Below are 14,905 nucleotides of genomic sequence, written 5' to 3'. Positions count from 1 at the left end.
CATAGCACTGCTTTGCAGAGATACTAGGAAATGACTCAGTATCAGAATAAAGTTGAATATAAGAAATTTAACTTAATTTTAACTCAGCATAAAAGCAACAATTCTGTAAATGACATTCTGGAGTTTTATGAAACATTCACTGCTACCCCCTACAAGCCCATTGTTCAGACTATGTTATTCAGAGTGGCCATAGAGAAATGATCATCTTCAAGCAGACAGAGTTCAACACGCATCTTCCAAACGACATAATTTATGAAATATCTTCTTCAAGAACCTTTCTTCTTTCAACAACTGTTAACTATGGTGAAATCTATATTACTGGACCTCAATGCACTTCTAATCCCGAGCGTGTGATTTCACTGTGTCCTCACTGTTACCAAAATACTTATCATCCTGTTTCTTTTGTCTACCATATCCATGGTGAGTCCAGATTCCATGTATGACATTTTTTCATAGTGAGGAGCAATCCTATGGTCAAAGGCTGTGATTAGTCTTCTGCACAATTTTGTCGTACTTCCAGAAAATATGCAAGGATAATTCCTGAGTAAAGGCTAGCAATTGTGAATTCAGGAGAATTTCAGCTTCTGTGTATTTCAAAAGACAAAGGTAATCCATACCAGGTAATTTATCATACGTTCTACAAAATTTTCTTGACCTAAAAGGAACAGATCCACTGTGACATACTTAACATCATAACTTTCTATTTTAGTATGTACTTTGTTTATTAGTTTGGATTTTACAAGCAAAATTGAATGCAGAAAATAAACCTATTTGAGGGAAAGACCCTCCTTTACTGCTTTTCACCTACTACCTTGAGGTTTTTTTGTTTATTTAATTTTTATTTATTAAACTCCTACCATCTATATTTAATCATTTGCTAATATTTTCTGGTCCCTGACTGCTGATCTGTTGGCTACAGCTGCTTAGTACCTTTCATAAGGACCTTGTTCAAGATTCTATCAAAGTACTGTAAAACAAATAATAACACAGTCCAGAATAGCTGTGCCATTTGCACAAATTTGATATCAGGGAAATATATAAAATGTATTAACTCAATTACTATACTTCACAGTACTGAGGTAATTAATGTGTTTAACTGACCTACTCCTTTCTCTTTTTGATTACTTTTTTTCTGTACTTAGTACAGAAGATGTACAAAGATGACTTCATGCAGTAAGGTGATGAATGTGAACCATTGTTTCCCTTGCCCACTTGCAGCTGCCTGTCATAACAACAGGAACTTCTCAGTGCATTACTGCAAGTTCTGGCAAAAATAGTGTGTAAAGGTACGATATTAATGTATTGTAAAGGTACAGTACAATACTAATACTTCTTAGAAAACTACAGATGCAACTGTCTTTTAGCGTACTTTATATTAAGTCTCAGTTTCACCTTCAGGTAAGCCTCTCAAATCATTTTTCATGTTCTTTCTTTTGTTTTGTTTTGCTTGCTTGGTTGTTTTTTTATATATTTTTTTATTTTTTATTTTTTCATGAGAAGAAAAGCCTCTCTACAATTAAATTTCTTACTCATTTTCCTTTCAAACTGTCCCTTCTCCACTGCGAATCATTCGATACACAATGTTACACTTTTCACTCTCATTCTTTACTCTGTGCCATCTTATACCCATGGTTGCACATTTTCAAGCAATCTCAGTGCTTGAATTTTTTATTTTTGTCTCTTGAACCTTATGCTTTTGCACAACTGTTAAGTACTGGCAGGACAACTTACCAGACTCCTTAATTGCAGCTATCCCCAGATACCTAACTGCCATCTTCACATATCCACTTAAAAAAAAAAAAAAAGGTCTGTTATAAAAGTTACAGGTAATCAATATGAATGCAGCTATAAAAGGAGCCATACATGACACCCTGCAATTTATTTCTCTCCTTACTACTTCTGGGATCCACTTTTATATTTATAGTATGCATAATGAATGAATACATTTTAGAATTAATACAAGGGGTGAAAATCTTGCTACTTTTCCACATATTCTGAAGTAACTACATTTTTTTTATTTTAAATACTAATTTAAATATACTTAATTAATGGATTAACAGATGAGGATTTCAGTTTAAGTAGTGAAAAAGAATCTATGTGAAGAACACAATTAAAGAAAAATATATCAGAGACATGAACAAAAAGTCAAATGAGAAGAATAATGAAAAAATTAGCATCAGTGGCAAATATATATATATATTTTTCCAGATTGTCAATTAGTTTTTAAAAATTTGACTTGCCTTTACAATACCTTAAAAATTCACTATTTTACAGTAAGATAAACAATTCAACTGAAGGTATATTCTATCTGAGAAAGTATTTTTTTAAGTATTGGTGATTCTGGATGCCAGTCTATAATTGGCTTAGGCAGCTCAGCTTATGTTAATTTTACCTGAACACCTGGAGTCCAACATAATTTATTGGGAATTTATTTTCTGTCTTGTACTGGTGTCGTGGCTGACTTCATACTCTGAATTCAGACTTTCTGTTCTACATCTAGTGAGAAAATATCTAATCGTTTAGGTAGTGCCTAGGAGAATTTCAGAGACAGTGATTTATTACTATTATTAGTAGTTAAAAAAAAATAAAGATTAGACTACAGAGCTTGCTATTGACATTAATTTTATTAGCATCTAAGATAGAACTGTCCGTTTTCACAGTAAAAGCAGAAAAATCTTGTTACTATTGTGTTGCTTTTTTTTTTTTTTTTCAATTAAAGATAAATGGATAAGAATTTGTGTGCTCTAGTTCACAAATCTTTCTTACCAGGAAAATCATGAAGAAGGAAGTGTTTTGCAAATTCATTTTCTTCATGTAGAGTGCAAAAGTGCACACAGAATCAACAGAAGAGGTGGTTTTACTTTATGGCCCACATTGGCTATCAGATCTCAGGTAACTGAATGCATCTTATATAAGGTACATGGGAGACCTAATAATGCACATCAGATCTACTGTGACGTGTTTTGCTATTGTGTATGTGCTGGTGTGTTTGCGTGTGCTGCAATACTGTACACAGCAAATATGCCCGTATTATTGTCCGTGTAGTACAGATAAATCATCATTACCTATAGAAGAGTTAGCTATGTTGGCATGGATCCTGGGATAACCTTGGTATATTATATGCTTTTTCATTCATTCTTGTTCTCATACTCTTTGGTGGGTTTTTCCATACCTCATCTGCTCCTCTGATATAGCAGCTATTGTAACAGGTAGGACTTTGCATTCAAAACATTGCTATTCAATCACCATGATTTTCTTCTGAGAAACTGTCTTCTGTCCTTGTGTTTGACCTTCTTCATGAAGTCACCTTAACTAGAGAACCTGTCATTATATGTTTGTAAAACATCAACAGTTCTTGCAGACTTCATAAAATCGGCACAAAGATGGTGCTTCCAACGTGGCCCAAGGATGGCTTATTCAAATTCAGATCTCCCAAGCTCTAATTTTATCTGCCATTGGTTTGTTCTTTAACCATCTTCTCTCTCAATTAATGTCTTCAGTTTTACTCCTTGTTACTAACAAAGTCAGTAAGAATTATGAGCTTAATAGAGCATAGTTAGTGATTTGAACAGAAAAATGTTACACAAATGACTATTATTTTGTTTAGCTTGCTTTGCATCAGCCTGCTGTTCACCGATGTTACCTATAAACAAGAATGAGTGACAAATTATATTTGACGAAAGTGTCTTCAGCAATCACTAGAAGTAATGCTATGGGTGTTGTAAAAACTAATGACATTGTCATTGTACACAGGATGATAGGCTTTGCTAAGAGGCCAGGAGTAGTAATTTAGACTTAGGTCTGTAATAATGCTGTTTTCTGGATTTGGCTTGTTTCTGGCTCTTTTGGTGTGCCAGCAGAATGTACATGTGATGATCTGAAAGTTCTGAAGCTCATGACCTCAAACATGTTGAGTTTCAAGAGCTTATGAAATTTATTTGGCTACTGGAATGAGGCTGATTCATGCTATGTTGCCTTATTAAGCACTATATAACAACCAGCATTCATCCAAAACTGTCAATACACAAAGCTTTATTGATTCACCATTTTACAAAATCTAGATGATTTTTTTTAGTTTTTTTTATAAGTGTATAGTTAGATGTACAACATGTATATTACAAAGAAGCGTTATTATTACTAGATGAGAAGCTAATTTTACTTAAAATCTTTCATCAGACTGGTTATTTTAAATATGTTCTTTATTTTATTGGAGAAATAAAGTACAATAATTTGTATTCTGTCAATTAACAACAACAGCAACAACAAAACAAAAAAGGAAAAGACGTTACATTTTTAAGCTTTTAACTTAAAATTCTACATCTGCTTCCAAAGATACAGAAAAAGAAAAAAGGTAGAGGAAAAGATATAAAAGAAAGTCACAGTTTCTCCTTAGAAACTGCATTGAGTCTAAAATGTTATTTTCTGAAATGTTAATATATATTTGTAAGAAATGCACATTTTAGGTACTTACATAAAACTGCATATTTTGAATACTTCACCATGATTAGCCATTTCTTCAATTCCTTTGGTGAAGCTTTCTGGGTTCTACAAAGTTTGAACTTCCTAATTGTGTTTTGATATTTTTGTATTACCACAACTTGTAGTACTTCAAGATAGCTGGCTGTATTGTCTAAACTGTATGTTCAAAGCGATAATCTTTTTTCCAAAATTTCTCCAGACATTTCTTTATTCTTTACAAATGTATCAATTTTATGAATGAGGGTTCTACTCATGTCTAAAACAATCTTATCATTATACCTTCAACGATTTGAAAGATCTTATTCACTATATAGAGTATTTTTATACATAATTTCTTTTTAGATAGCTTCATTCTTTCTGTACGCACTCTTGAAAATTGTTTTTAGATGTATTATTTATTTTTTTAGATGTATTATTTATTTTTTTTTTAGATGTATTATTTATGACTATTTCAATTTCACTTTTCTTAGCAGATCTGTTTCTGTCTCTGTTTGACAAATGCCTTTTTTTTTCTTATCCTCCAAACACATCAAGAAGATTTTATATTATTCTGTAGCTTAGGAAATACAAATTGCTTTCTCTAAGTTAAAATCAAGTTCTAACAGCCTTTCCTCAATACTGGGTGTCAGATTCCTATTACAATCTTTTTTTTTATTGGAATTCCAAATGCACTCTAAGGTTTTCCTGCTCTCTAGTCTCAGGGCTGTTTTTAATTCTCTTTTTCTTTCACAATTTTAGACATAAAGCTAAAATACAGCTCAAGCCTCATACTTCATAAGATAGAAATTTCCTTAGGATTCTTTTTTTTTTTTTTTGTGTGTGTGTGTGTAATTTTTTTTATGCGATGCAATGAATGCAATGTTGGAATACCTTTCCACTTTATAATATTTCAGAAAGTTTTTTTTTTACTCCAAAATTATTAAACTTCACTATTCTCTAGAACACCAACACTTGCTGTATCTATTCCAGCTGTACTCTTAATTCTATATTTATGGTGGTATATATGGTACTACCATGCATTATCATAACAAATGGTGTCCAAGTGCAAGGTACTACGCTTGTGTCAGAGCAATCCCAGACATGAGTCCAGACTGGGAGACACTGGGAACAGTTCTACAGATAAGGATTGTCTAGTTCTAGTGGAGAAAAAGGTTGACATGAGCCAACAGTGTGGACTTGCATTCCAGAAGACCAACTGCAGCAATAAAAGAGTTGCCAGTAAGGAGAGGGAATTGATTCTGTTGTACAATGATTGATTCTATGATTCTATGTTATGGTGTTCTAGTTTACAGAATGTAATTCAATCAAGCCATTAGGAATATATTAAGGGAGAGAGTTTTTTGTCTTTTCTTTGTCTGATAATATAAAATTCATTTCAAATTGATCAGAATATTGCAGGGGTTATTTCAGTTCTAATTTGAACATCGTAATACACACAGTGTAACTCAAAAGATTTCTCCATCATCAAAGTGCATTTAAATATTTCTTTTTAATAGAAATCACATTTTTGCAACAATAACTACTAAGATTATTCCATAGTCAGATAATAAACAAGTTCACTAATAAGTGAAATATTTAACTACAAGAATGCATTTAAGCATGCGACTTATAAGAATAAATAAGTAGGTTGCCCTAAAAGTAATGCTTCCTACTTAATTCCATGGAAACTACAACAGGTACAGAATGCAAAATAACACAATTTGATAGAGCAGATTCTCAGCTACAGAGCACTAGTTTTCAATATAGCCGACCACCATTAGCTTATATATTTGCACCTGAACAAGAGCCTCTATGCCATGAACAAGAGCCTCTATGCCAAGCTCATAAAAATCTGCGCTAGCAGAGGTGACCCACTGTATCACAGCTGTTAGGATGGTGCTGTTGCCAGAAAAATGTTCAAGATACTCTCCATTTTGTGGTGTGACAGTTGTGCATGGCTTGCCTCTCACATCATTGTCACCACTGCTGAAACTCACCTCTCTTGCTTCAGCAAGTATCAAAGAAGGTGTAATATTTTTCTGCATGGAAGAATTCAATGACACGTCTTTGCTTCATATGGAGTTACATATCAGATGCCATTTTGTCAGACTAACCCTCTACTGTCATCTGCTGCACAGAAACAAAATGTAATAGAATACTAGTAGGAAAGTTGAACCTCTACTGTCATACTACCAATATCTGCTTCTGATATCATGGGCCAACATAATGAGGCATTACTTCACAGCAACCCTTGTAAGAGAACTTTTGATTATTATTTTTCCAGAGTTACGTCAAAAGTGCTTGTTCACTGTGAATTGGTTTGCAATTTCATATGTGCTTGAGGACAGAAAGAAGTTGAGAATCCAAAACTAAAAGTAAGGCTAAATGGAATACACTGATAAAAAACAAACAAACAAATAAAAACGACAATTAATCAGGACACTGAATAGAAAATTGTGCTTTAAAGTTGCTTTTAAAGGATAAGAGATGCTGCAATATAGTCATTAATAAAAGACAAAATTTGCTTCTCCAATCTGAACTGCAGTTCTTAATGTTACATTCGGCAGCAGTTATGTGTACAGGAATCCCACTGATGTCATTAAATGCTCTCTTCATAGAACTACTGCAAAATGTGAATAGAAATCAAGAGAAAAATTCTACTATGTTATGCGCAGAACATAGAATCATTTTCATTCTGACTACTGATGACTCATTCTTTCATCCTTTGCTCACATTCATCTGTGTGAGTTTGACCTTTGTCTCATGATTTTACATAGGTTATATTCTTTGGGGCATCTTCCTGTTTCTTTTCAGCTCTTATGCACTCACATTTTTCTCCATGATAACTCTGAAATATAATTACAGTAAAATACAGAAAAACAGCCAAACTGGCACATTTTTAATACATTTGAAGAAGACAAAAAGTGTCTTAAAATAGCCATTGGAATTCTTTGGTTTTGCCATCTTCCTTCAATTCACTGTTTCTGAACCAACATGATTTATGTATCACAGAATCACAGAATGGCTGAAATTGTAAGGGACCTTTGGAGGTCATCTGGTCCAAGCACCTGCACCCAAGAAGCAGCTCACCTGGCACCATATCCAGGCTGCTTTTGAAAATCTCCAAGGAGAGAGACTCCACATCCTCTGTGTGCACCCTGTGCCAGTTCTCAGGCTCCTCACAGTAAAGCACATCTTGATGTTTAGAGGGAACTTCACGTGTGATGAGTCTGGAGCACAGTCCTTATGAGGAGTGGCTGAAGGAATTGGCATTGTTCAGTCTGGAGAAGAGGACGCTAAGGGGAGACTCTCTCTAAAACTACCTAAAAGTAGTTGAGTTGAGGTGAGGTTTGGCATTTGCTCCCATGTAACTAATAATAGGGCTAGAGGGAATGGCCTCAAGTTGCACCAGGGTGGATTCGGTTTCAGTGTTAGGATATACTTCTCTGAGAGAGTGGTCAGGCACTGAGACACACTGCCCAGGGAGTCACTGTCTCTGGAGGTGTTCAAGGAACACTTAGATGTTGTACCAAGGGATGTGATTTAGTGGTGCCCATTGCCCCTTTTCCCAGTCCTGCCACTGGTCATCAATAATAAAATCTTGGTTTCCCTCGTTCCATGCTCTTTGCACACACCATTCAGATCGTAATTATCATTTCTGAGAACAAACCTGAGCCTTCTCCACAATCAGCATTTGCAACATTGCAATATCATCTCACACTATCAAGTTAAGGTCCATTATTTAAAGGATTTACTGAATTTAAGTAAAATGATCTTTAGGAGTAATTTAATTTGAAAAAAAAATTTCCTTTAAAATAAGATATTATGTAGCTTGTAGATATGTATTATTGTATGTTATTGCAATTGATTAATATATGAATGGTCCATCGAATATGTCCAGATCTCAGTGATTTTCTTATAAGTTACATCATCATTCATTTTATAAAGCAAATGTCATATGTGATTATTTTTAATATGTTTCAGTAAGCAATCTGGATGATTCCTGCTTTTCATATGTGTAACAAATTAATTGATAATAACAACAAAATGGCTTTTCAAATATATATTTACAGTTTACTTCGTAGAGTAGATAAAAAAATATATAATCAAAAGATGAAGCTTATACAAATCTGGTAGACAAAAATGGTAAAGGAAAGAAAGAAGTTTGAAATATCATAGTCTAAAATAGTGAGCACGTTAAAAGACAGAGAGATTTTTAAGTATATATTCAAATGATGACTAGAACAGCAGAAAATGAGACTACAAGAAGTGCTTAGGATTTTCTGCTCTGAAGCATAAATAACTCATTCCAAAGCCATAGCAATTAGTGAAAAATATTCAACTTCTCATCTGATTTCAGACAGACAGACTGAATGTCTCTCTTTAATACAGTGACATCAGGATTTATTTATAATCAAGGCAGAGAAAAAAGTATTTTCAGGATGTGATTTATCTCATCTTAAGTAGAGTCTTAATCAGATTAATCATATGACAATTTTCAGTTTTCTTTCATTAACAAAGCTAGAGTAGATGGCTAAGATGCAAACTTCATTTTGTAAGATAAATTTCACTCTGAATTTCTTTAGTTGTTGAACGGAAAAAAAAATATGTAATTCAACATATAGAGATGTCAAAATTACTCCAAGATAACTGGTAAAGGGCAAGGAGAGGAGTACTAATCACAATGGGAGTGATTACATTAATGTTAGGATAGATTCTGCTAATTTCCTACTGAGACAAATTAATTTGAAGATGTTGAGCTGACCAGTTTATATTTTATTTTTGATCTTATTTAAAGTCATTGATGCAAAAAGAATACATAATTTCTGTAGAAAATAATAATAATTAAAAGGTAATAATTTATTTTCCTCAAATTTCTGAATAACACAATGACTTTTGAAAGAGCTCAGTAGTTGCAAAAAAACATGTACAAATATGCACACACCCTGAATCAGTACAGCAGAACACAAGAACCGTGGCAAATATGAAATGATTGTTTTCCTATATGATTTACCTGATGAAATCACAAGGAAAAAGTTTTTACTCTCTAAAGAATATCTTAAAAAAGTACTGTCTCAGATTTCTTTCCTGTATTTTGGATGTTAGTTGAATTCTGAATATGTTCTCACTACAGTTTAAAAAGCTTATACAGTAAGTCTTAAAGAGAAAATACTTTGTACACAATTCTGAGCAATTCCTTTTTGGACAAATTTATTTGTGACTCAATAAGCTTGAATAATTTCAATCACAATCACAATTTTCATTACAAATGTAATGAAATACTTCATTTAGACTGATAGTTCCAAAAAGTTATTATCCTTGTTATTTAGTCACTGTAAGATTTTTTTTTTTTTTTTTTTTTTTGACTAGTTGGTTGTGGTTTTTGTGCTTGTTTTTAGTTTGTGGTTTCTTTTTTTCTTTCTCTAGAATTCAAATAATGTAATATAACAGTAACACCTAAAGCTCTGGAGCAACATATTATCTTTTACAAAGACAGTTCCAGAATTCTCAGAATTCTGATCACAGCTCAAAATTTCAGCCACTGTGCTTATACAAGACATGCAGACTAACAGAGAGTTGGGAAAAACCACTGGAGATTAATTTTTCTATTAGATTAAATAATATTAGCAATCAAGTTTTACTGACTAGAAACGTAGGTATATGAAGGATGTTAGTATATATTAGCTATATTAGTAAAAAGAAAAATTATTAATAATGAGAAGGCTGAGTTACAGTGGATGATATCCTGCATGGATTTACCTTTGTCACCTAATGAAAGCCAAATACTATAAATAGATGAAATAGAGTTTAAAGTCTGACTTATTTTTCTCCCTAGGTACACCTCCACAATGAAAATCTCTCCAGATATTTGATGTTGGAATTCAGACACTATATTTCCTAACATTTGCTGTGTCTTCTGCATAGTTTTCATTTGTCTTTCTGTTACAGCTGTGTAAGTCAACAATTAGTTCATTTTTGTATGACTTTGAATTTATACCAACACAAATGAGTGAATAATTTAATATGATATTTAAATCTTGTCTTTTTTTTAATTCTTCCATTCCAGAGGATCACTTGCTGCTCTGTAAGTCAGCAATTTCAGCCCTTTAAAAATATTAGCTAAGCAATAACTCTCATTCATGCTTTAAACACTACTGTTGTTTGTTTTGTTTTTCCAGTCCCACTGTTAATTTTACCTTATTTCCCTCATACCACTGACTTATAAAGAATCTTTATTGCCAAATGAACTATCCAGTGTAGAAACCTCATTTATAACCCCTTAAAAGTTCATATGGTTTGGGATAGATCAGTGGAAGTACAGTTAAATTTACTCAGCTATTTTTATTCTGAAGTAATCAATAAAGAAACTGTTCGAGTACTATTGGAAAAATTCCTCTCAGTTATTATTTAACATCAGCTCATAATTCTTTTAGGGACCTCTAATACATGGTATAGATGAGTCAGTTTCAGCTGAGCCTGAGATTTTGAAATCAGATCTTGAATCTTTTGATTCTTCATATGACAATATTGAAATTGATAACACAATTAAGAGTTCTTAGAAAAATTTATTCCATGGGGTTATAGGATAAGTGACATATTTTGAGAAGATTTGGTTCATGCAGTGCACAGATTATGAGGTTCTTGGAGAAAACAGAATATTCAATCATCATACTGTCAAAGAGGACTGGAGAGTCTCTTATGACTGAGGGATGCTCTAGCCAAGAGGCAATTGCAGCCGGAAATAAAACAGCTCATGAAACCTTCATAAAATGACATGGATTTCTGGATTGTTGGTTAAAAGTTAAACCTATTAGGTAGTTTTAATGGATATATTTCTAGACAATCATATGATGACCTCATCTGTATATTGATTACTAACTTCAGATATGAGGAATGTAGAATTTCTGATGAATCCTCTGAGGATTCTACTACTATTCTGTATACAGTAAACATACATTTTCCCAATCACACACAGAACACTTTTAGATGCAGCTAACAGATTGAATTGGAACCTTGGTAAACGATATCTGGATTTGAATTTAAAGGATTTTGATAGTAGGAGCTGGACCTCTGCTAGTTAGTACTGCAGCAATGAAGTCAAACACTTGAAACAACCTTTACAGTATCCTGCAGTATGCAAACCATTTGGTAAAAGCAGTATGAACTTGAAATAAATCTACTTTAATATGGACATTCAGCCTATTCACTCTACTCATTTCTTTTAAGGAGAGTGCATATTATCTGTAATTTAAATCTTATTTACTTTACAGTAGTGTAATTATTTTCTTTCTGAAAGAAAACATTAAAAAAAACAGATAAATAATGTGAAAGATAGATACAATCTTGTCTGTGAATCTTTCAACATAATGAAGTGGAACTGAACTATCTCCTGTCCCCTTAGTATTTTTCTCATATTTATTCATTAGCAAACTGATAAGTCCATAATAGTACCAAAAAATTAAGTAGAAAAATATAAAGAATATAGAAGCTTTTCTTGTATTTATGCCCAATATATAAAGTATCTTTAAATAGATAGTTTTTTTTCCATATGCCCCTATACTTCAATAGATATTTCTCCTGTAATGAATATACTGAAGCCTGTCTTCAGTATCTTCAGGAAGAAGAGTGTTGTATAGTAATAATAAGCATGCATTACAATAAAAACCATTATTTTCTTTTATGTCTGAAAGATTAACAAAATTGAAGCAAGTTTCAAAATGATTTTGGTTTAAAACACATTTTATGTGTCTTATATGTTTATGTACTGTGTCAAGAGTAACTTAGGGATGACTGGACTGTGTTGATGCACGTTTAAACTTAAAGTAAATTTTAAGATGTTTTATTTTAAAACTTACAAGTAATTGAAATATAGAGATCTTGTTCCTTGTCCCTCCAAGTTGCAAGCCCCAAATCTCTTTGTTTTGTACAAATCTCTCAGATTTAAATCTCTGAAATATGCTTTTATTTCAGACTAAAATATAATTTTATAACATATTAATACTCACTTTCAAAGAAGAAACATCTGCAATATACTGAGAAGTTATGGGAGGAACTTCTTATTCAATCTGTATACACAGGATAGGTTATCAAATTTGGGAAATCCTTCACAGGTCTGAGTTATATGCAACACTTCTGATGTGTGAGGATTCAATCTTCTTTGAAAATAACTCTCCAAACTTCAGACTTGGCTCATGTGAAGCAAATGAGAGATGCTCATGAATAAAGTGAAGTAGAAAATAAAGGGCGTATCATCCAGTAGTGATCTCAGTAAGGATCTTTTAGTATAATCTACAGCCTGACAAATTGATTATTTTCATTTGGAGGCTATGTTTCACAAACACCACTGAATTGAGGCTTTCAAACCCCTTGTAGATCAAAATCTCCTTGAGCAAAGACCACTGGCCAGAAAATGTGCTGATGATTCAGTCATTGTGCCCACTGATCAGACTAGAACTACGCTGTTGCAAAGGGATTGTTCAGAAAGTTGATATATTTTCACAGATACAGAGGAAAATACCATTTTGCCAAAGCCTGATAATTCCTAAGGAAACTGTAGCAATTTATGTACCTTTACCAACTAAGCAGCATGCAAATTCAATTTGCTGTTTCCCAGATATTGTCATCAGTGATACAAATTCAAGTCAGTCATTTCCATGGTTTGTCATGTTGTACTTTTAGTACTGTGTTTGCAACATTTACTCATTCTAAGTTACTTCGATAAAGTGAATGATTATAATATAAGGAATGACATTTGGTCATGTTAAACCAGAAAGAGCTGCAATCTATTCACTTAATTGCCTACTGCACAGTAATCAAAGACAATCCTAGGAAAACATTGCTCTTAATCCATAATTGTAAACTATATTTTGAGTATCCTGTTCAATGACAGCATAATATTTTTAAATACGAAGTATTAATGGAAACAAAACAAAACAAAACAAAAAACTTTAAAGAGGGCTCCAAGAAAGTTGTACTTAGGACAAAATAAGGCTTGAGATAACTGGAAGCCTTTTGCTATTGCATTTTGCAGATTAGTCCAAAAATTACATGACAAATTAACTTAGATTTTAGATTCTTAGGAAATAAAATTTGGTTAATAGAATCATAGAATGTTTTGGATTGGAAGGGACCTTTAAGACCATGAAGTTTCAATCCCCCTGCTACAGGCAAGGACTTGGCCTGGCCTTGAATGCCTCCGTGGAGCATCCACAACCTCTCTGAGCAACCTACTCCAATGGCTCACCACCCTCAAAGTAAATAATTTCTTCCTAATATCTAGTCTAAATCTACCCTCTTCCAGTTTAAACCATTTTTCCTTGTCCTGTCACTACCTGTCCTTATAAAAAGTCCCTCTCCAGCTTTTCTGTAATCCTCCATTAGGTCTTGGAAAGCAGCTATAAGGTTCCCCCGGACCCTTCTCTTGTCTAGGTTGAAAAGCTCCAGCTCTTTCAGTCTGTCCTGATAAAGGAGTTGTTCCAGCCCTCTGATCATATTTGTGGCCCTCCTCAGAATTGGCCCCAGCAGCTCTATGTCCTTCTTGTGTTGGAGGCTCCAAAACTAGACACAGTACCAAAGGTGGAGTCTCATGAGGGCAGTGAGACAGAATCTCCACCCTTGACCTGCTGATCATTGGTCTCTTGATGCAGCCCTGGATAAGGTTGGCCTTCTGGGTTGCAAGCACACCTTGCTGGCTCGTGTTGAATCTTTCATCAGCTGACTCTCAAATCCTTCTCCACAGAGTTACTCTCAAGCATTTCTCTGTCCAACCTCTGTACCTGTGCTAGAGGTTGCAGTGACCCAGCTGCAGGACTTTGGTCCTTGTTGAACTTCATAAATTTGGCTCACCTCTCAAGCCTATACAGATCCCTCTAGGTGGCATCCCTTCCCTGTATCATGTCAACTGCACCACTCAGCTCAGGTGTCATCTGCAAATTTGCTGAGTGCAAAAATGTTAAATATCACCAATCCCAGCACTGATCCCTGAGTAATGCTGCTACTCATCACTGGTCTCCACTTGGACATTGAGCCATTCACCACAACACTCTGACAAGTGCAACCATCCAGCCAATTCCTTACCCAATGCATGGTCCATCCATCAAACCCATTTTTCTCCAATTTGATGACCAGAATGTCATGCAATAAAGTGTCAAAGGTTATTAGGATAGTTTTTTTAATTAAAAATTGGTCAAGGTTCAAGAACAGTTCCATCCTGTAGGGAGAAAAGAGAACAATGAATGAATACAACTCATTTCAAAACACAACTACATAGACCTATAGATGGTATTATTGGATAAAGCTGCTTCTAAAAAGAAGGTATTGCAGTTAACTCTGACAGGATTTCATAATCTCATGTTCATGCCTTTGTTCTTGTATTCAGATGTATCAGTGATAATATAATTCATTTGTGAAACAGAATATGCAATTGCAACATGTCTAAGTATTCGTT

Source organism: Cyrtonyx montezumae, unplaced genomic scaffold (genome assembly GCF_038088225.1).
Source record: "Cyrtonyx montezumae isolate F1298 unplaced genomic scaffold, pur_monq_1.0 scaffold_3, whole genome shotgun sequence".
Classification (NCBI taxonomy): domain Eukaryota; kingdom Metazoa; phylum Chordata; class Aves; order Galliformes; family Odontophoridae; genus Cyrtonyx; species Cyrtonyx montezumae.
This window is presented reverse-complemented; position numbering follows the sequence as displayed.